Below are 22,364 nucleotides of genomic sequence, written 5' to 3'. Positions count from 1 at the left end.
TGACGAAAATGATTCCGAGCTCTTCATGATGTTGAAATCAACGAAGGTAGAAATCAAGAAAGAGCATCAAGTGTTGATGATTGTCAAGACCACTAGTTTCAAGAAAAGGGCAAAGGGAAAGAAAGGGAACTTCAAGTAGAATGACAAGCAAGTTATCAGTCCCGCGAAAAAGCCCAAAGCTGGACCAAAGCCTGAAACTGAGTGATTATACTGCAAAGGAAATGGTCACTAGAAGCGGAAATGCCTTGAATATTTGGTGGATAAGAAGGATGGTGTAACACCCCGGATGTAACTTTCCATCTTTGTAACTCCAACTCTTGCCATTTTCGGCTATGTGATATGATTTTCCCTCCGTGGTTGGGTTTTGTCTTTTGTTTTTCATTTTATTTCATGTCGTGCATATCATATCATATCATCACGTGCATCTCATTTGCATACGTGTTCGTCTCATGCATCCGAACATTTTCCCCGTTGTCCGTTTCGCAATCCGACACTCCCACATGCACCGGCGCACCCCTCTTGTCTTCTTTCGTTGTGCGGGTGTTGAATGTTCTCGGAATGGACCGAGCCTTGCCAAGTGGCCCTGGTATAGCACCGGTAGACCGCCTGTCAAGTTTCGGGACGTTTGGAGCTCGTTTGGTACTCCAACGGTTAACCGCACTCCCGCAGAGGCCTCTTTTAAGTTGCAGCCCAACACCCCTCCAAAACATCCCAAAGCCCATCTAACTCCCCTCCATGCTCTCGGTCGTTCGATCACGATCGTGTGGGCGAAAACTACACCTCATTTGGACTCTCCTAGCTCCCTCTATGCCTATATAAAGACCCCTCCCCCGAATTCCGGATGAAACCCTAGATTTTCCCCTTCCGCCGCCGCCGGACACGTCCGGCCGCAGCCGGACACGTCCGGCTCGCCCCGCCGCCGCCACGTGTCGCCGCCCGATTCACCGCTGCGCCCGCCGCCGCCGACGCCCGCCAGGCCCGCCGCCGGCCCCCGCGGGGCCCGTCCTCCCCGGCCCGCGTCGCCTCCGTCCCGCGCCCTCCCCGGCCGCCTGCGCCGGCGCCCGCCGCCGCCGGCTGCCGGCTCCTCCGCCCGCGGCCGCCCGGATCCGCCCGCGGCTCCCTCTCCGCCGCCCGGATCCGCCCGCGGCTCCCTCTCCGCCGCCCGGATCTCCTCCCCTCCGACCGCCCTCTCCGGCGCCGCCCCGGCCGCGCCTCCCCCCGCCTCCGGCCGCCTCCATCGCCCCGGGCGCCGTTGCCTCCGGCGAGCCGCGCCGCCGCGCGCGCCAGATCCAAATTGGACCCCCGCTCACGGTTGACTTTTCCCCCCTCCAAAACTGCTAAGTCTGTTATTCTGCTGCAGAAATCATCGCATGTTCATTGCATCACATCTTCGCACCCGTAACTCCGTTTCGTGCGTATAATATGTAAAATTGATCGTATCGAAGAGTACATCATTTCATTCCATTGCATCATCTGCATTTGAGGTCATCTTGATGCCCAAAATGCTATTGGAAGAGGGCTTCATTTCTGTAGTTGCAGATTCTTATCAGAACGAGCTCTTTTGTCATTTTTGCCATGATTTATGTGAGCATCCTATGAGGGTGATCCCTAAATGTGTTTTGAACTAGGCTATGTCTTCTTTACAGAGGTGCTTACCATGTATTTTTGTGATCAATGTGGTGACTAGCACAAGCATGCAAACTAGGCTTCGTGTTAACTCTATTTTTAGTTCCTGCTCTGCTGTAAAATTGTTGCCATGTAAACATGTTGCTACAGTTAAATCCATGCATAATTTGAGTTACTTCAGTAAGGATATTTTGATAACCTGGTTTTGCTCTATCCATCCATGGTCCTGGTTGCAATTATGGAGTAGTCTAGCATGTCTTTTTCGTGCTCTACTTTTGCTTCAGATCGTTTCCTGGCAGATTGTTTACAAGTTATTCAACTTTGCCGGGGTTGTTGTAGTTGATCCGGATATGCTATGATGTTGTTCCTTGCCATGTGTAGCTTCTATGTCATGTCTTCTTGATGGATGTATGCTTAGTTTATCATGAGGAGCTCTGTAGTGAGTGCTTCGATCTCGCGAAGGTGCCTTCATTTTTATTCCAATGCCATGCTTGTTTGCTGAAATCTGTTATCGAAACTTGCTATGTTTACGTGGGTGCCATCATATTTTCTGATCCTTTTTGGCTTATGGTCAGTAAGGGACTTTTGATCTAGGCTTTGAGTAGATTCATGCCATGCCTTAGTTTGCTATTATAAGTTCCTGTATCATGTCTATAACTTGCTCTGAACATTGCTTCGTGCTGCTGTTTATGCCATGTCCAGCTTGTTAAAATATTGCATTTCTCCATGCTTGTTTGAACCTGTTATGATGTGAATGAGCCGTAGCTCAGTGTTCCTCTTTTGTAAAGCATCTCCTGTAGATCATTGCCATATGCTTTGTTTTTATGTTGGGGTGCTGTAGCATAGTTTCTTGTTGCTTGCAAAGTAGCATCGTGCTGTAAATCGCAGCGTTGTGCCATTCTTGTCTGGCTTGTCATTTGCAAACCGTGCATCCGTTCCCGGTGATCTTTATATCGATTTCGACCGAAATCATCTCATCTTTCCAGCGGCATACTTGGTTTGCCAAGTTGATGCCTTGTTCATCATCTTTCCTTCCGAAGCACGCATATGCATCGCATATCACACCTCGCATATCATGACATGTTTTGCATCATGTTGCTTGTGCATTGCACCGTGATTTATTGTGGTTCCTTTGCTTGTGTTCTTGCTTTGGGTAGAGCCGGGAGACGAGTACGTGCACGAGGACTCTGTTGAGAACGCTTACAAGGATCCAGCCTTCGACAACTCTGAGAACCTTGCAGGCAAGATGACCATACCTTCGATATCACTTCTATCTTTGCTTGCTAGTATTCGCTCTATCGCTATGTTAGCCCTACCTGCCTTTGTTTACCATGCCTACCTATTGCCATGTTGAACCTCTAACCATCCTGTCCTAGCAAACCGTTGTTTGGCCATGTCACCGCTTTTGCTCAGCCCCTCTTATAGCATTGTTAGTTGCAGGTGAAGCTGAAGTTTGTTCCAGGTCGGAACTTGGTTACTTTGGGATATCACAATATCTCCTGTTTATATTAATGCACCTTATATATTTGGTAAAGGGTGGAAGGCTCGGCCTTATGCCTGGTGACTTGTTCCACTCTTGCCGCCCTAGTTCCGTAAACCGGTGTTATGTTCCTTGATTTTGCGTTCCTTACACGGTTGGGTGATTTATGGGACCCCCTTAACAGTTCGCTTTGAATAAAACTCCTCCAGCAAGGCCCAACTTTGGTTTTACCATTTGCCACCTAAGCCTTTTTCCCTTGGGTTTTCGCGAGCCCAAGGGTCATCTTTATTTAACCCCCGGGCCAGTGCTCCTCCGAGTGTTGGTCCAAACTAGAGCACCGTGCGGGACCATTCCTTGGCAACTTGGATTACGTCGGTACCTGTACGCTTCGCTTATCCGGTGTGCCCTGAGAACGAGATATGTGCAGCTCCTATCGGGATTTGTCGGCACTTCGGGCGGCTTTGCTGGTCTTGTTTTACCATTGTCGAAATGTTTTGCGAACCGGGATTCCGAGACTGATCGGGTCTTCCCGGGAGAAGGTCTATTCCTTCGTTGACCGTGAGAGCTTGTGATGGGCTGAGTTGGGACACCCCTGCAGGGTATATAATCTTTCGAAAGTCGTGCCCGCGGTTATGAGGCAGATGGGAATTTGTTAATGTCCGGTTGTAGATAACTTGACACTTGACCTCTTTAAAATACATCAACCGCGTGTGTAGCCGTGATGGTCTCTTCTCGGCGGAGTCCGGGAAGTGAACACGGTTTGTGTTATGTTTGACGTAAGTAGTTTCAGGATCACTTCTTGATCACTTTTAGCTTCTCGACCGCCGCGTTGCTTCTCTTCTCGCTCTCACTTGCATATGTTAGCCACCATATATGCTTAGTGCTTGCCGCAGCTCCACCATATTACACCTTTTCCTGCCTATAAGCTTAAATAGTCTTGATCTCGCGGGTGTGAGATTGCTGAGTCCCTGTGGCTCACAGATTCTACCAAAACAGATGCAGGTGCCGATGATACCAGCGCAGATGGCGCAACTGAGCTGAAGTGGGAATTTGACGAGGCTCTTGGTCGTTACTATGTATCGTTTCCAGATGATCAGTAGTGGAGCCCAGTCGGGATGATCAGGGATCTGTGTAGCATTTGGGGTAGTCTTCTTTTATTTTGGTTCCGTAGTCGGACCTTGAGTATAATCTGAATGATGGATGTTTATTTATGTATTGTGTGAAGTGGCGACTGTAAGCCAACTATGTATCTTTTCCCTTATGTATTACATGGGTTGTGCGAAGATTACCTCACTTGCGTCATTGCTTTCAATGCGGTTATGCCTCTAAGTCGTGCTTCGACACGTGGGAGATATAGCCGCATCGAGGGCGTTACAAGTTGGTAATCAGAGCCATCCCCGACTTAGGAGCTCCCTGCTTGATTGTTTGTTGGCGATGTTGAGTCTAGAACAAAAATGTTTTGAGTCTTAGGATTATATATATCGGAGAGTAGGATTCTTTTTACTCCTCAGTCTCTTCGTCGCTCTGGTGAGGTCTCCTGACGTAGATGTTTTGACTATCCTCTTCTCAATTTACTCAAAAAAAATTTAGGATCACGCGGGTATCTTGGAATCGTTTCGATGGTTTTGTGACGAGAACATTGTTCTTGGTGCCTCCTGTCTATTTATGTGGCTTTGACCCGGGGAGTCGAGCTCTGAGGTGTTGTCGTCACAATTTTATCGTTGCAGTTCTGGAATACCTGAGATTTGCCGACATCGAAAATCTCTTTTATGCAGTTGTTGGTGAGATAACCCCGATAACCCAGTACTGGGGCGAGTTCGGGAGTATTGCCATAACTCGTATAACGGATGCTTTTCGAAGGTTGAGGTACACGATTTCCGAAGGTTTCTTGGTTATGTGTTGACGGATGGATACAGCTGGATGTAGGTATTGTTAGTTTGGGTGAGATATATTGCTTCCCCTGTATCCCCAACACCAGATTGCATAACCAAAAAATTTGGGGAGTTTATAGGTGGGATTCAAGTAGCTCTAGCATTTCTTCCCGCAGATATTTGGTTTGTGATTGGGTAATCCTTACCACTTATTTGTTCCAGTTGTACCTTGTTTATTTCATTCATCAATCTCTATTCAAGTGGCTTCTCACCTTATTGGACATGTGATGTTTACTTTGGAATTCATTCGTTCATCCTTGTTCGAATGTTTATTGTGAAGACTATATGTTGCAATTTCTATCCGTTGATTCAACTTGTCTATCTGTCTATCAAGATGCTAACGGATGTCAACCTCTTCAGGATGGCTCCGCCAACGCGTCAGAATCCGGAACGCAATGATGGGAATCAGGCGAACCCTCCACCTCCACCTCCGCCTCCGGAGGCATGGCAAGCTTTGATGGCAGCTTCTAATGCCCATGCTCAGATGATGATCCAGCTCATGCAAGAGCGCAACCAAGGCCAAGGCAACCAAGGGAATCAAGGTCAAGGGCAGTTCAATCATCAGCCTCTATTTCCTACCCTCAACCAATTCCTTGCAAATCAGCCGAAGTCTTTCAGCTACTGTGTCGAGGCCACAGACGCCGATGATTGGCTCGTGGATATCAACAAGCATTTTGAATGCAGCAATGTCAGGCCTGAGGACTATGTCAAGTTCGCTTCTTTTCAGCTCAAGGATCAGGCAGCTGATTGGTTCCAGCAATACAAGGATTCCAGAGGTGGTCGAGTGATTACTTGGACTGATTTCTGTCGGGACTTTAAAGCTCACCATATTCCTACCAGTGTTGTTGAGAGCAAGCGTGAGGAGTTCCGCAATCTCAAGCAAGGCAACATGTCAGTGTATGAATACAACAAGCAGTTTCAGAAACTTGCTCGCTTTGCTAAGCAAGATGTTCCAGATGAGAAGAGTATGATCTATCAGTTCAGAGGTGGCCTTAGAGAGGATCTGCAGTTAGCTCTCGTTCTTGTTGAGCCTACTCAGTTTGATCAATTCTACAATATGGCACTCAAGCAAGAAGGTGCTCAGCTCAAGTGTGAGGCTTCCAAGAAGAGAATCAGAGATGCAGTGCAATCTTCTTCTTCCTCACAAGTGGCAGCTAAGCAGCAGAAGTTCTATCTTCCTCCTCCTCCGTTTCGTCAGCCTTACCAGCAGAAGAACTCAGGTGGTCGTGGATCTTCCCACCCACCCAACCCAAGCTATCAGAACAAGTCTCAGTCTCAAGCTTCAAAGTCGAATGCTCCTTATCATCGTCCGCTCTCAGAAGTGACTTGCAACAAGTGCCAGCAGAAAGGTCACTACGCGAACAAATGCTTTAATCAAAGGCGCCTTCCTCCTCCTCCTCCTGTGAGGTCTTCAAGCAATGCAGTGGTCAAGCATAATTCCAAAGTTCGCTAAGGTGAACATGATGAATGCAGCTCAGGTAGAGGATTCTTCAGATGTGATCATCGGTAATCTTCCAGTTAATGATATTCCTGCTAAAGTTCTTTTTGACAATGGTGCATCGCTTAGTTTCATCTCAAGACCATTTGCATCTAAGCAATCATTTGTCTTCCAGAATTGCCTAGACCGTTGGCAGTTGTCTCTCCGCTAAGAGTCATGAACGCAAGCTACATGGTTCCGTGATGTTTCTATCAAGATGGGCGACTATAAATTTCTGGCTTCACCAATGGTTCTTGGCAATTCTGATATTGATCTAATTCTTGGGATGGACTGGCTTTCTAAGCACAAGGCTCAGCTTGATTGTGCTGCCAGGCAAATTCAATTGACACACCCTTCTGAGGATGTTATCATCTATGCCGCTCGTGATGAAACCATTCGGTTGTTTTCTCTCAATGAGAAGGGCGAATTGGATGCTATTTCTCAGATTCCAGTCGTTTGTGAGTACCAAGATGTCTTTCCAGAAGAGCTTCTGGGTATGCCTCCTCATCGGCCAGTCGAGTTCGTTATTGATCTTGAGCCTGGTACGGAACCCGTTTGCAAGCGTCCATACAAGCTTGGGCCCATGGAGCTAAAGGAATTGAAGAAGCAGCTCGATGAACAAGAGCGTCTGGGTTTGATCAGACCGAGTTCATCCCCGTGGGGTTGTGGAGTTCTTTTTGTCTAGAAGAAGGATGGCACGGACCGACTTTGCATCGATTACCTTCCATTGAACAAGAAGACAATCAAGAACAAGTACCCACTTCCCAACATCAATGAGCTTTTCGAGCAACTCAAAGGGGCTAAAGTCTTCTCCAAGCTTGACCTTCGTATGGGCTATCATCAGATTCACATTCGTGAACAAGATATTCCCAAGACAACATTCAGAACAAGCTTTGGTTCTTATGGATATACTGTCATGTCTTTCGGTCTTGTCAATGCTCCTCCAACGTTCTCTTGTATGATGAACTTTATCTTCAACCCCTACACCAATGAATTTGTTCTGGTGTATCTCGATGATATTTTGGTCTTCTCCAAGAATAAGCAGGATCATGCCAAACATTTGCGATTGGTGCTTGACAAGCTCAGAGAGTATCAATTCTATGCGAAGTTTTCCAAATGTGAGTTCTGGCTTGATGAAGTTCTTTACCTTGGGCATATCATCTCTGCCAAGGGCATTGCTGTTAATCCCGCGAAGGTGTCTGCAGTTCTGAACTGGGAACCTCCTCAGAATGTCAAACAGCTCCGCAGTTTTCTTGGTCTTGCAAGCTATTGCCGAAGATTCGTTGAGAACTTCTCTAAGATTGCAAAGCCTCTTTCCAACCTCCTCCAGAAGCATGTCAAGTATGTCTGGACGCCTGAGTGCGACGTCGCTTTCAACACCCTCAAAGAGAAGCTAGTCACAGCTCCTGTTTTGACTCCTCCTGATGAATCCAAGCCATTCGAAGTATTCTGTGATGCTTCCCTTCAAGGTCTCGGTGCTGTGTTGATGCAAGAGAAAAAAGTTGTGGCCTATACCTCTCGTCAGTTGAAGCCCAACGAGAAGAACTACCCCACTCACGATCTTGAGTTGGCGGCAGTTGTCCATGCATTGATAACATGGAGACATCTCTTATTGGGAAGGCAAGTGGACATTTTCACCGATCACAAGAGCCTCAAGTATATCTTCACTCAACCCAACCTTAACCTCAGGCAAACTCGATGGGTCGAAATGATTCAAGAGTACAATCCGAGTATCGAATATACTCCTGGCAAGGCGAATGTGATTGCAGATGCTCTGAGCAGAAAGGCTTATTGCAACAGTCTAATTCTCAAGCCGTTTCAACCGGATCTTTGTGAAGCCTTCCGCAAGCTGAATCTTCAAGTTGTTCCTCAAGGCTTTCTTGCCAACCTCATAGTCTCTCCTACTTTGGAAGATCAAATTCGTGAGGCACAACTCCTGGATACCATGGTGAAGAAGGTGAAACGTGGTATTGACAAGGGCATTCCTAAATACAAGTGCTATCGCTTGGATGACAAAGATACTCTTTTCTTCGAGGATCGCATTGTGGTTCCAAAGGTGATCTGAGAAAAGTCATCATGAATGAGGCACACAATTCCCTCCTATCCATTCATCCTGGAAGTACAAAGATGTACCATGACCTCAAGCAGTCATATTGGTGGACTCGAATGAAGCGAGAGATTGCTCAATTCGTGAATGAATGTGATGTCTGCAGAAGAGTGAAAGCAGAACACCAACGACCAGCTGGTCTCCTCCAACCTCTTGCTATTCCGGAATGGAAGTTTGACCATATCGAGATGGACTTCGTGACTGGTTTTCCTAAGTCCAAGCGTGGAAATGATGCTATCTTCGTTGTCATTGACAAGCTTACCAAAGTGGCTCATTTTCTTCCTATCAAAGAATCTATCACAGCAGCTCAGCTGGCAGAGCTATACACCTCCAGAATTGTCTCCTTGCACGGCATTCCACAATTGATATCTTCAGATCGTGGAAGCATCTTCACTTCTAAGTTCTGGGACTCTTTCAGTCGGCCATGGGTTCCAACATTCGTTTCAGCACAGCTTTCCATCCTCAAACAAGTGGCCAAGTCGAGCGAGTCAATCAAATCCTTGAAGATATGCTCAGGGCTTGTGTCATCTCTTTCGGTATGAAGTGGGAAGATTGTGTTCCATATGCCGAGTTTTCCTACAACAACAGCTTCCAAGCGAGTTCGGGCAAGGCCCCATTCGAAATTCTCTATGGCAGAAAGTGCCGTACTCCTCTCAACTGGTCTGAGACAGGTGAACGCCAACTTCTTGGCAATGACTTGATCACAGAAGCCGAAGAAATGTGCAAAGTCATTCGTGAGAATCTCAAAGCCGCGCAATCGCGCCAAAAGAGTTACTATGATAGCAAGCACCGTGACTTGGCTTTTGATATCGAAGACTATGTCTACCTCCGTGTCTCTCCAATGAAAGGCACTCGTCGCTTCGGTATCAAAGGGAAGCTTGCACCTAGATACGTGGGTCCTTTTAAGATCATTGGCAAAAGAGGCGATCTCGCCTATCAACTTGAGCTTCCATCCAACTTTGCAAACGTGCACGATGTGTTTCACGTGTCACAGCTCCGCAAGTGCTTCAAGGCTCCTGAGCGCACTATCAACTTCGAAGAGATCGACCTCCAAGAAGATCTTTCTTATCATGAGCATCCCGTTGCTATTCTTGAAGAAACCGAGCGCAAGACTCGCAACAAGTCAATCAAATTCCTGAAAGTGAAGTGGTCACACCATTCCGACCGAGAAGCCACCTGGGAGCGCGAGGATCACCTCCGTTCCGAATATCCGAGTTCTTTCAGTCCTAGATCTCGGGACGAGATCCTCTTGTAGTGGTGGAGTGTTGTAACACCCCGGATGTAACTTTCCATCTTTGTAACTCCAACTCTTGCCATTTTCGGCTATGTGATATGATATTCCCTCCGTGGTTGGGTTTTGTCTTTTGTTTTGCATTTTATTCATGTCATGCATATCATATCATGTCATCATGTGCATCTCATTTGCATACGTGTTCGTCTCATGCATCCGAGCATTTTCCCCGTTGTCCGTTTCGCAATCCGACACTCCCACATGCACCGGCGCACCCCTCTTGTCTTCTTTCGTGTGTGGGTGTTGAACGTTCTCGGAATGGACCGAGCCTTGCCAAGTGGCCCTGGTATAGCACCGGTAGACCACCTGTCAAGTTTCGGGTCATTTGGAGCTCGTTTGGTACTCCAACGGTTATCCGCACTCCCGCAAAGGCCTCTTTTAAGTTGCAGCCCAACACCCCTCCAAAACAGCCCAATAACCCATCTAACTCCCCTCCATGCTCTCGGTCGTTCGATCACGATCGTGTGGGCGAAAACTACACCTCATTTGGACACTCCTAGCTCCCTCTACCTATATAAGACCCTCCCCCGAAATTCCGGGAAACCCTAGATTCCCCTCCGCCGCCGCCGGACACGTCCGGCGAGCCGGACACGTCCGCGCCCGCCGCCGCCACGTCGCCGCCCGTCACCGCGCGCCCGCCGCCGCCGGCCGCCAGGCCCGCCGCCGGCCCCGCGGGCCCGTCCCCCCGGCCGGCGCCCGCCCGCGCCTCCCCGGCCGCCGCGCGCCGCCGCCGCGCGCGCGCCGGCCGCCGCTCCTCCGCCGGCGCCCGTCGCCGCGGCTCCCTCTCCGCGCCCGGTCCCTCCCCTCCGCCGCCCTCTCCGGCGCGCCGGCCGCGCGCCTCCCCGCTCCGGCCGCCTCCTCGCCGCGCGCCGTCCTCCGGCGAGCCGCGCCGCGCGCGCAGATCCAATCGGACCCCGCGGTTGACTTTTCCCCTCCAAAACTGCTGTCTGTTATTCTGCTGCAAAATCATCGCATGTTCATTGCATCACATCTTCGCACCCGTAGCTCCGTTTCGTGCGTGTAATATGTCAAATTGTTCGCCTCGAAGAGTACATCATTTCATTCCATTGCATCATTTGCATTTGAGGTCATCTTGATGCCCGAAATGCTGTTAGAAGAGGGCTTCATTTCGTTAGTTGCAGATTCTTATCAGAACGAGCTCTTTTGTCATTTTTGCCATGATTAATGTGTGCATCCTATGAGGTTGATCCCTAAATGTGTTTTGAACTAGGCTATGTCTTCTTTACAGAGGTGCTTACCATGTATTTTTGTGATCAATGTGGTGACTAGCACAAGCATGCAAACTAGGCTTCGTGTTAACTCTGTTTTTAGTTCCTGCTCTGCTGTAAAATTGATGCCATGTAAACATGTTGCTACAGAGAAATCCATGCATAATTTGAGATACTTCAGTAAGGGTGTTTTGAAAACATGGTTTTGGTCTATCCATCCATGGTCCTGGTTGCAATTATGGAGTAGTGTAGCATGTCTTTTTCGTGCTCTACTTTTGCTTCAAATTGTTTCCTGGCAGATTGTTTACATGTTATTCAATTTTGCCGGGGTTGTTGTAGTTGATCCGGGTATGCTATGATGTTGTTCCTTGCCATGTGTAGCTTCTATGTCATGTCTTCTTGATGGATGTATGCTTAGTTTATCATGAGGAGCTCTGTAGTGAGTGCATCGAGCTCGCGAAGGTGCCTTCATTTTAATTCCAATGCCATGCTTGTTTGCTGAAATCTGTTAACGAAACTTGCTATGTTTACGTGGGTGCCATCATATTTTCTGATCCTTTTGGCTTATGGTCAGTAAGGACTTTTGATCTATGCTTTGAGTAGATTCATGCCATGCCTTAGTTTGCTATTATAAGTTCCTGTAGCATGTTGATAACCTGCTCTGAACATTGCTTCGTGCTGCTGTTTATGCCATGTCCAGCCTGTTGAATTATTGCATTTCTCCATGCTTGTTTGAACCTGTTATGATGTGAATGAGCCGTAGCTCAGTGTTCCTCTTTTGTAAAGCATCTCCTGTAGATCATTTCCATATGCTTTGTTTTTATGTTGGGGTGCTGTAGCATAGTTTCTTGTTGCATGCAAAGTAGCATCGTGCTGTAAATCGCAGCTTTGTGCCATTCTTGTCTGCTTGTCATTTGCAAACCGTGCATCCGTTCCCGGTGATCTTTATATCGATTTCGACCGAAATCATCTCATCTTTCCAGCGGAATACTTGGTTTGCCAAGTTGATGCCTTGTTCATCATCTTTCCTTCCGAAGCACGCATATGCATTGCATATCACATCTCGCATATCATGACATGTTTTGCATCATGTTGCTTGTGCATTGCACCGTGATTTATTGTGGTTCCTTTGCTTGTGTTCTTGCTTTGGGTAGAGCCGGGAGACGAGTACGTGCACGAGGACTCTGTTGAGAACGCTTACGAGGATCCAGCCTTCGACAACTCTGAGAACCTTGCAGGCAAGATGACCATACCTTCGATATCACTTCTATCTTTGCTTGCTAGTATTCGCTCTATCGCTATGTTAGCCCTACCTGCCTTTGTTTACCATGCCTACCTATTGCCATGTTGAACCTCTAACCATCCTGTCCTAGCAAACCGTTGTTTGGCCATGTCACCGCTTTTGCTCAGCCCCTCTTATAGCATTGTTAGTTGCAGGTGAAGCTGAAGTTTGTTCCAGGTCGGAACGTGGTTACTTTGGGATATCACAATATCTCCTGTTTATATTTAATGCACCTTATATACTTGGTAAAGGGTGGAAGGCTCGGCCTTATGCCTGGTGACTTGTTCCACTCTTGGCGCCCTAGTTCCGTAAACCGGTGTTATGTTCCTTGATTTTGCGTTCCTTACACGGTTGGGTGATTTATGGGACCCCCTTAACAGTTCGCTTTGAATAAAACTCCTCCAGCAAGGCCCAACTTTGGTTTTACCATTTGCCACCTAAGCCCTTTTCCCTTGGGTTTTCGCGAGCCCAAGGGTCATCTTTATTTAACCCCCCCCCGGGCCAGTGCTCCTTCGAGTGTTGGTCCAAACTGTCGGCCGCCGGTGGCCACCAGGGGCAACTCTGGGCTGGCCTACCGGAAGTCTGGACAATTCGGTGTGCCCTGAGAACGAGATATGTGCAGCTCCTATCGGGATTTGTCGGCACAATGGGTGGCTCTGCTGGTCTTGTTTTACCATTGTCGAAATGTTTTGCGAACCGGGATTCCGAGACTGATCGGGTCTTCCCGGGAGAAGGTATATTCCTTCGTTGACCGTGGGAGCTTGTGATGGGCTGAGTTGGGACACCCCTGTAGGGTATATAATCTTTCGAAAGCTGTGCCTGCGGTTATGAGGCAGATGGGAATTTGTTAATGTCCGGTTGTAGATAACTTGACACTTGACCTCTTTAAAATGCATCAACCGCGTGTGTAGCCGTGATGGTCTCTTCTCGGCGGAGTCCGGGAAGTGAACACGGTTTGTGTTATGCTTGACGTAAGTAGTTTCAGGATCACTTCTTGATCACTTTTAGCTTCTCGACCGCCGCGTTGCTTCTCTTCTCGCTCTCATTTGCATATGTTAGCCACCATATATGCTTAGTGCTTGCCGCAGCTCCACCATATTACACCTTTCCTACCTATGAGCTTAAATAGTCTTGATCTCGCGGGTGTGAGATTGCTGAGTCCCCGTGGCTCACAGATTCTACTAAAACAGATGCAGGTGCCGATGATACCAGCGTAGATGGCGCAACTGAACTGAAGTGGGAGTTTGACGAGGCTCTTGGTCGTTACTATCTATCATTTTCCAGATGATCAGTAGTGGAGCCCAGTCGGGACGATCGGGGATCTAGCATTTGGGCTTGTCTTCTTTTCATTTGAACTTGATCGTAGCCGGTCTATGAGTGTATTTGAATGATGTATGAACTTAAATTATGTATTGTGTGAAGTGGTGATTGTAAGCCAATTCTCGTATCCTATTCTTGTTCATTACATGGAAATGTGTGAAGATGACCCTTCTTGCGACAAAACCACTATGCGGTTATGCCTCTAAGCCGTATCGTGGGGTGTACAGAGTTAATCTTCCAGATAGATAGTGATTGCAGAATTCTCTAGTCACCATCACTAAGTTACTAGAACTTCATGATGAACTATAGTATGCAAGGGATGACGAAAACGATTCCCGAGCTCTTCGTGACGTTGAAATCGACGAAGGTAGAAATCAAGAAAGAGCATCAAGTGTGATGATTGACAAGACCACTAGTTTCAAGAAAAGGGCAAAAGGGAAAGAAAGGGAAACTTCAAGTAGAATGGAAAACAAGTTGTCATCCCGTGAAGAAGACCAAAGATGGACCAAAGCCTGAAACTGAGTGCTTACACTGCAAAGGAAATTTGTCACTGGAAGCGGAAATGCCCTAAATATTTGGTGGATAAGAAGGATGGCAAAGTGAACAGGGTATATTTGATATACAGGTGTTTGATGTGTGCCTTACTAGTGTTTATAGTAGCCCCTGAGTATTTGATACTTTGTTCGGTTGCTAAGATTAGTAACTCGAAAACAGGAGTTACATAATAACAAAGACTAGTTGAGGGGAAGTGACGATGAGTGTTGGAAATAGTTCCAAGATTGATATGATCATCATCACACACTCCCTATATTTTCGAGATTGGTGGTAAACCTAAATAAATGTTATTTAGTGTTTGTGTTGAGCATGAATATGATTTGATCATGTTTATTGCGATACAGTTATTTCATTTGAAGTTAAAGAATAATTGTTATTCTGTTTACATGAATAAGACCTTCGCTGGTTATACACCCAATGAAATAGTTTGTTGGATCTCGATCGTAGTGATACACATATTCATAATATTGATGCCAAAAGATGCAAAGTTAATTATGATAGTGCAACTTATTTGTGGCACTGCCATTTGGGTCATATCAGTGTAAAGCGCATGAACAAACTCCATAAAGATGGATTTTCGGAATCACTTGGTTATGAATCATTTGATGCTTGCGAACCGTGCCTTTTGGGCAAGATGACTAAAAACTCCGTTCTCCGGAACAATGGAACAAGCTACTGACTTATTGGAAATAATACATACCGATGTATGCGATCCAATGAGTGTTGATGCTCGTGGCAAGTATCGTTATTTTCTGACCTTCACAAGATGATTTGAGCAGATATGGGTATATTTACTTGATGAAACATAAGTCTGAAATAGTTGAAAGGTTCAAAGAATTTCAGAGTGAAGTGGAAAAATCATCGTAACAAGAAAATAAAGTTTCTGCGATCTGATCGCGGAGACGAATATTTGAGTTACGAGTTTGGTCTTCAATTAAAATAATGTGGAATAGTTTCACAGCTCACGCCACCTGGAACACCACAACGTTATGGTGTGTCCGAACGTCGTAACTGCACTTTATTGGATATGGTGTGATCTATGATGTCTCTTACTGATTTACCACTATTGTTTTGGGGTTATGCATTAGAGACAGCTGCATTCACGTTAAAAGGGCACCATCTAAATCTGTTGAGACGACACCGTATGAACTATGGTTTAGCAGTAAACCTAAGCTGTCATTTCTTGAAGTTTGGAATTGCGATGCTTATATGAAAAAGGTTTTCAACCTGATAAGCTCGAACCCAAATTTGAGAAGTGCGTCTTCATAGAATACCCAGAGGAAACTGTTGGGCACACCTTCTATCACAGATCCGAAGGCAAAACATTCGTTGCTAAGAATGGATCCTTTCTAGAGAAGGAGTTTCTCTCGAAAGAAGTGAGTGGGAGGAAAGTAGAACTTGATGAGGTAACTGTACCTTATCCTGAATTGGAAAATAGTTCATCACTGAAATTAGTTCCAGTGATTCCTACACCAATTAGTGAGGAAGCTAATGATGATGATCATGAAACTTCTGATCAAGTTACTACAGAACCTCGTAGGTCTTCCAGAGTACGGTCCGCACCAGAGTGGTACGGTATTCCTATTCTGGAAATCATGTTACTAGACCATGATGAACCTACGAACTATGAGGAAGCGATGATGAGCCCAGATTCCACAAAATGGTTTGAGGCCATGAAATCTAAGATGGGATCCATGTATGAGAACAAAGTGTGGACTTTGGTGGACTTGCCCGATGATCGGCAAGCCATAGAAAATAAATGGATCTTCAAGAGGAAGACAGATGTTGATAGTAGTGTTACTATCTACAAAGCTAGACTTGTCGAAAAAAACGGTTTTTGACAAAGTTCAAGGTGTTGAATACAATGAGATTTTCTCACTCGTATCGATGCTTAAAGTCTGTCTGAATCATGTTAGCAATTGCCACATTTTATGAAATCTGGCAAATGGATGTCAAAACTGCATTCCTTAATGGTTTTATTAAATAAGAGTTGTATATGATGCAACCATAAGGTTTTGTCAATCCTAAAGATGCTAACAAATGTGCAAGCTCCAGCAATCCATCTATGGACTGGTGCAAGCATCTCGGAGTTGGAATATACGCTTTGATAAGTTGATCAAAGCATATAGTTTTATACAGACTTGTGGTGAAGCCTGTATTTACAAGAAAGTGAGTGGGAGCACTATAGCATTTCTGATAAGTATATGTGAATGGCATACTGTTGATCGAAAACAATGTAGAATTATTCTGCAAAGCATAAAGGAGTGTTTGAAAGGAGTTTTTTCAAAGAAAGACCTCGGTAAAGCTACTTACATATTGAGCATCAAGATCTATTGAGATAGATCAAGAGGCTTGATAAGATTTTCAATGAGTACATACCTTGACAAGATTTTGAAGTAGTTCAAAATAGAACAGTCAAAGAAAGAGTTCTTGCCTGTGTTGCAAAGGTATGAAATTGAGTAAGACTCAAATCCCGACCATAGCAGAAAATAGAAAGAGAATGAAAGTCATTCCCTATGCATCAGTCATAGGTTCTATAAAAGTATGCCATGCTATGGACCAGACCTATTGTATACTCTGCCCTGGTTTGGCAAGGGAGTACAATAGTGATCTAGAAGTAGATCACTGGACATTGGTCAAAATTATCCTTAGTGGAATAAGGATATGTTTCTCGATTATGGAGGTGAAAAAAGGTTCGTCGTGAAGGGTTACATCAATACAAGTTTTGGCACTGATCCAGATGACTCTAAGTCTTAATCTGGATACATATTGAAAGTGGGAGCAATTAGCTAGAGTAGCTCCATGCAGAGCATTGTAGACATAGAATATTTGCAAAACACATACGGCTCTGAATGTGACAGACCCGTTGACTAAGCTTCTCTCACGAGAAAAACATGATCATATCTTAGTACTCTTTGGGTATTAATCACATAGCGATGTGAACTAGATTATTGACTACTCTAGTAAACCCTTTGGGTGTTGATCACATGATGATGTGAACTATGGGTATTAATCACATGAAGATGTGAATATTGGTGTTAAATCACATAGCGATGTGAACTAGATTATTGACTCTAGTGCAAGTGGGAGACTGAAGGAAATATGCCCTAGAGGCAATAATAAAGTTATTATTTATTTCCTTATTTCATGATAAATGTTTATTATTCATGCTAGAATTGTATTAACCAGAAACATAATACATGTGTGAATACATAGACAAACATAGTGTCACTAGTATGCCTCTACTTGACTAGCTCGTTTATCAAAGATGGTTATGTTTCCTAGCCATGGACAAAAGAGTTGTCATTTGATTAATGAGATCACATCATTAGGAGAATGATGTGATTGATATGACCCATTCCGTTAGCCTAGCACTTGATCGTTTAGTATGTTGCTATTGCTTTCTTCATGACTTATACATGTTCCCGTAACTATGAGAATTATGCAACTCCCGTTTATCGGAGGAACACTTTGGGTACTACCAAACATCACAATGTAACTGGGTGATTATAAAGGAGTACTACAGGTGTCTCCGAAGGTACATGTTGAGTTGGCATATTTCAAGATTAGGTTTTGTCACTCCGATTGTCGGAGAGGTATCTCTGGGCCCTCTCGGTAATGCACATCTTTATAAGCCTTGCAAGCAATGTGACCAAATGAGTTGGTTACGGAATGATGCATTACGGAACGAGTAAAGAGACTTGCCGGTAACGAGATTGAACTAGGTATTGGATACCGACGATCAAATCTCGGGCAAGTAACATACCGATGACAAAGGGAACAGCGTATGTTGTTATGCGGTTTGACCGATAAAGATTTTCATAGAATATGTAGGAACCAATATGGGCATCCAGGTTCCGCTATTGGTTATTGACCGAGAATAGTTCTAGGTCATGTCTACATAGTTCTCGAACCCGTAGGGTCCGCACGCTTAATGTTACGATGACAGTTATATTATGAGTTTATGAGTTTTGATGTACCGAAGGAGTTTGGAGTCCCGGATGAGATCGGGGACATGACGAGGAGTCTCGAAATGGTCGAGACGTAAAGATCGATATATTGGACAACTATATTCGGAGTTCGGAAAGGTTCCGAGTGATTCGGGTATTTTTCGGAGTACCGGAGAGTTACGGAAATTCACCGGGAGAAGTATTGGGCCTTATTGGGCCATACGGGAAAGAGAGAGGGGCTGCCTAGGGCAGGCCGCACGCCCCCCAAGGCCTAGTCCGAATTGGACTAGGGGGAGGGGCCGCACCCCCTCCTTCCTTCCCTTCTCTCTTCCCTTTCCTTCTCTCCTACTCCTACTACATGGAAGGTCTCCTAGTTGGACTAGGAAAGGAGGGAGTCCTACTCCCGGTGGGAGTAGGACTCCTCCCTGGCGCTCCCTCCCTTGGCCGGCCGCCCCCTCCCTCTTGCTCCTTTATATACGGGGGCAAGGAGCACCCCATGACACACAAGTTGATCTACGGATCGTTCCTTAGCCGTGTGCGGTGCCCCCCTCCACCATATTCCACCTCGGTCATATCGTCGCGGAGTTTAGGCGAAGCCCTGCGCCGGTAGAGCATCATCATCGTCACCACGCCGTCGTGCTGACGGAACTCATCCCCGAAGCTTTGCTGGATCGGAGCCCGGGGATCGTCATCGAGCTGAACGTGTGCTGAACTCGGAGGTGCCGTACGTTCGGTGCTTGGATCGGTCGGATCATGAAGACGTACGACTACATCAACCGCATTGTGCTAACGCTTCCGCTTACGGTCTACGAGGGTACGTGGACATTACTCTCCCCTCTCGTTGCTATGTCATCACCATGATCTTGCTGTGCGTAGGGAAAATTTTGAAATTACTCCGTTCCCCAACACGTTAGTCGCAGGAGCCACCCCGCCGCGCCCGGAGCCGCCTCCCATAGCCGCCGCCGGTCCGCGCCCGGAGCCGCCTCCCGCAGCCGCCACCGGTCGCCGTGGCCGTCGCCCCGGGAGCCTCCCCACCGGCCTTTTGCCGCCTGCCGCGGCCGCGCCCTTCGTCGCCGGTGGCCGCGCACATTCTGCTGACTCCAAGACGAGGAGCCGGTGCATCGACGCCAATGCGGGATCTGTCCGCCCTCCTCGCTCGCCGTTGACGCCGCCATAGGCGGAGGTGCCGCTGCTCCACGGGATCCGGCAAGGTCGTCTTCCATCACGACAGCCCATCACGGGTGCAGGTGACTGGGGCGTGGTAGTCGTCCCCATCGTCTCTACTGTTCCCATGCCAAGAGGTGGTCCTTCCCGGTGGCCCTTGCTCCTTCGCCAGCGCGCTCCACGCTGGGCCGCCGCCTCTGCTCCTCCGCCAGAGCCCTGCCGCGCCCGGTCGCAGCCTCGCGCGCCTCCGTGTCGGCCCTCCACGCCTCTCCGCGCACGCCGCAGACGGCCCTCCTCACCTCCCACGACACGCCCGAGGAGCTCAACTGACGACGACACCCATCTCCTTTCAGGTAAATCATGTTCCGATCTTTATATTCTGTTATTATATGCTTGTACTGATTTCTTAACTTCCCCGTGGTTTGCCCTTAATCCACTTGCATCTTGAGGGTCCTAAAAACAAACACTGCATACTGTTTTATCATCTCAACGATGTTCAGATGCATTTTCAGGGTCCTCTGATTTTCACAATAAAAAACAACTTCTGCTGAACATAAACATCATGACAAAGGTCCTTTTTTTCTTGAATTTTTTTCCAGGTCCTTTGATTGGTCTATTCTGCGTCAAAGGTCCCGTTCATCTCGGGCAAATTGCGTTGCAGCCTCAATTGTACATGTGCTTCAATCTATTTTCATGTTGTTTTCTTGGGCCTTAGTGTTTTGCTTCTTGGGTGTTTGACGAACGCTTCACAAATTAAGCTCCTCTTAACAATTTCATAGGTGTCGGTTGGCCTGCAGCTTGTGTGGTCGGAGGTGCTCGTGTGGGCGGAGGTGCTCGTGCGGGATGAAACTTTGGACGATCTATGTTCATGTCATTGTTGTTTATAAATATCTTCTGTTGTTCTAGATGATAGTCTTGACTTTTCCGGTGTTCATGGCGGTAACTAAGGTATATCTATGTTGTAGTCGACAAGGAGGCCTACCTATGATGCCCGTGCAGTTGAAAATGTTTGCAAGGCAGCCTACGATGTCTGGTTGGAGGCCTACTTATGATGTCAGATTGTTGTACACGGAAATTTTGCGGGATAGTTTGCAAATTGGGAGTTTATGTTTTTCTTAGTTAGCTTTTAAGATTGTTGTAGTTAAAACATGAGATGGAAGCCTCATATTGAATACTTAGCTATGTTACAAATTTATAGTAGTGGCTATCTTCTACATCAGCCTGTGTTCAAATAGTCTATTTTGTATGTTTGTTCACAGAAGTTGATTATCCTAGCATACAACTACCCTCCGGTCGTGAAGCCTTAGATTGAATACAAAGCTATGTTGCCAATGATCTCATAACCTTGCCTGTCACATTGCACCTATGATATGAGGAGTACGACAAATTTTACAAATAGAACATATATAATTTGTGGTAGCAGAATTACATTGAGTACTGAATATTTGATTAATAATCCTTACTCCGTATGGAGCAAAGTTTACAACCTTTATATCTAAAGCAGTTTAACTTTGATACTAGGCAGTGGGTATGCTAAGCTTTGCCACTTTCTGAAGTGTGTTGAAATAGGAGTTCCACTTCTTGATTTTTCAGGAAACTGAAGAAGAGCGTTTGAGGAAAGAGGAGAAGTGGGAGGCACAGGAAGATAAGAAGGGGAGAAGGGAGGGGGGAAACGAGAAGTTGCTCAAGAAGAATACTAGAAACGCCTTACCAGTAGGCTTTCGTTGCAATGTTTTCATGGATTATTGGATGAGTCTTCCTCTTGATTGTTTTTTTAGGTAAGTTCATGATCACATTGAAAATATGTGATGGATACATGGAGTTTTGTGGATGACCTGATTTATTGGGCCTTTTTGAGATTTTTGTTTGGAATTAATATTCAGCACAACCATTGCCAAAGTATATTGATCAACAGATCAGCTTCTAAATCATTCATCATTTTCAATGCTTTGTGTGATGGGTTCAGTAAGATGATGACATCCGATTAATATCTTGCTGTTCGGGAGGTTTTGACTATATGAAAAATATTGTTTTCTTGCCAGTGAAGATTAGCATGTTTGTACGCCTACCCTATAGTAAATTGCCGTATTCAGATCAATTGTTGGATTATCAGGGTCATGAACTGCTAAAAGATAGTGATGATCCCTTGAGTCTATTATAAGTGCCATTTTAGTTAGATGTCCTTTTTATCAATTTGTTTATGATAATAATTGAGAAATAATAAGCATTGTGGCATATCAAATATTACCATACATGGAAAATACCCTTTGGAATATGGTGGTAATTACACCTGGTTTTGTATTTTATTTAAAAAAATCAGAAAAATTTAAAATGTTCCAAAACATTTTCCCAACAAACTTGATTTGTCGTTTCTGTCGTACAAAAATATTTTGTGACAAAATTTTAGCAAATATTCTCTGACAATAGCATGAACAGTATTGTATATAGCGACAAATTTGTTTTTTTACGTCCACAACAACATGAAAGTCATTTCTTGGGAAAAGATTTTATATGGGTGCAACGTGAAAAACATTATTATTGGAGATATATCATGTATGAAGGAAAAACTATGTAAATATCAACCCGTATTTTGATAATTATTTGATGATAAGTGAGACGTGCGTTGCACGTGCAAGCTTACTAGTCGTGTGAAAAAAACTGATTATTTGTTGTGCGATCAGACAAATCCATTCATGCCGTTCCCTGCAAAAATAATAATCATTCATGCCGTTTAAAAGCGTGCAAAGAGGTCCAGAGGTTAAAAAGAACGGGCAGGGCTCAGACGTCGCAACGCGGCAGCGCCAGCGACCGTGGTGCGAAACGATTTTTCGTACGCATGCGGAAACGGCAGTAACAATTTCCTGATGCGTTCAATCTTTCGGTCCAAGTCGACGGGGACGAAACCAGACACAGCTACATCCGGGGGAGCTGCAAACACATATACACATTCCT

General features: G+C 45.8%; 1 long non-coding RNA gene across 1 annotated transcript; it reads left to right on the top strand.

The window, feature by feature from the left end:
* The first annotated feature begins 19,018 nt into the window (after positions 1-19,018).
* On the top strand, positions 19,019-21,357 carry LOC123157978 (uncharacterized). Its single transcript, XR_006479221.1, has 2 exons — positions 19,019-19,765; positions 21,006-21,357. It is a non-coding gene; the product is annotated as an uncharacterized lncRNA (long non-coding RNA).
* Positions 21,358-22,364: the final 1,007 nt, after the last annotated feature.

Source organism: Triticum aestivum, chromosome 7B, assembly GCF_018294505.1.
Source record: "Triticum aestivum cultivar Chinese Spring chromosome 7B, IWGSC CS RefSeq v2.1, whole genome shotgun sequence".
Classification (NCBI taxonomy): Eukaryota; Viridiplantae; Streptophyta; class Magnoliopsida; order Poales; family Poaceae; genus Triticum; species Triticum aestivum.
This window is presented reverse-complemented; position numbering and strand designations above follow the sequence as displayed.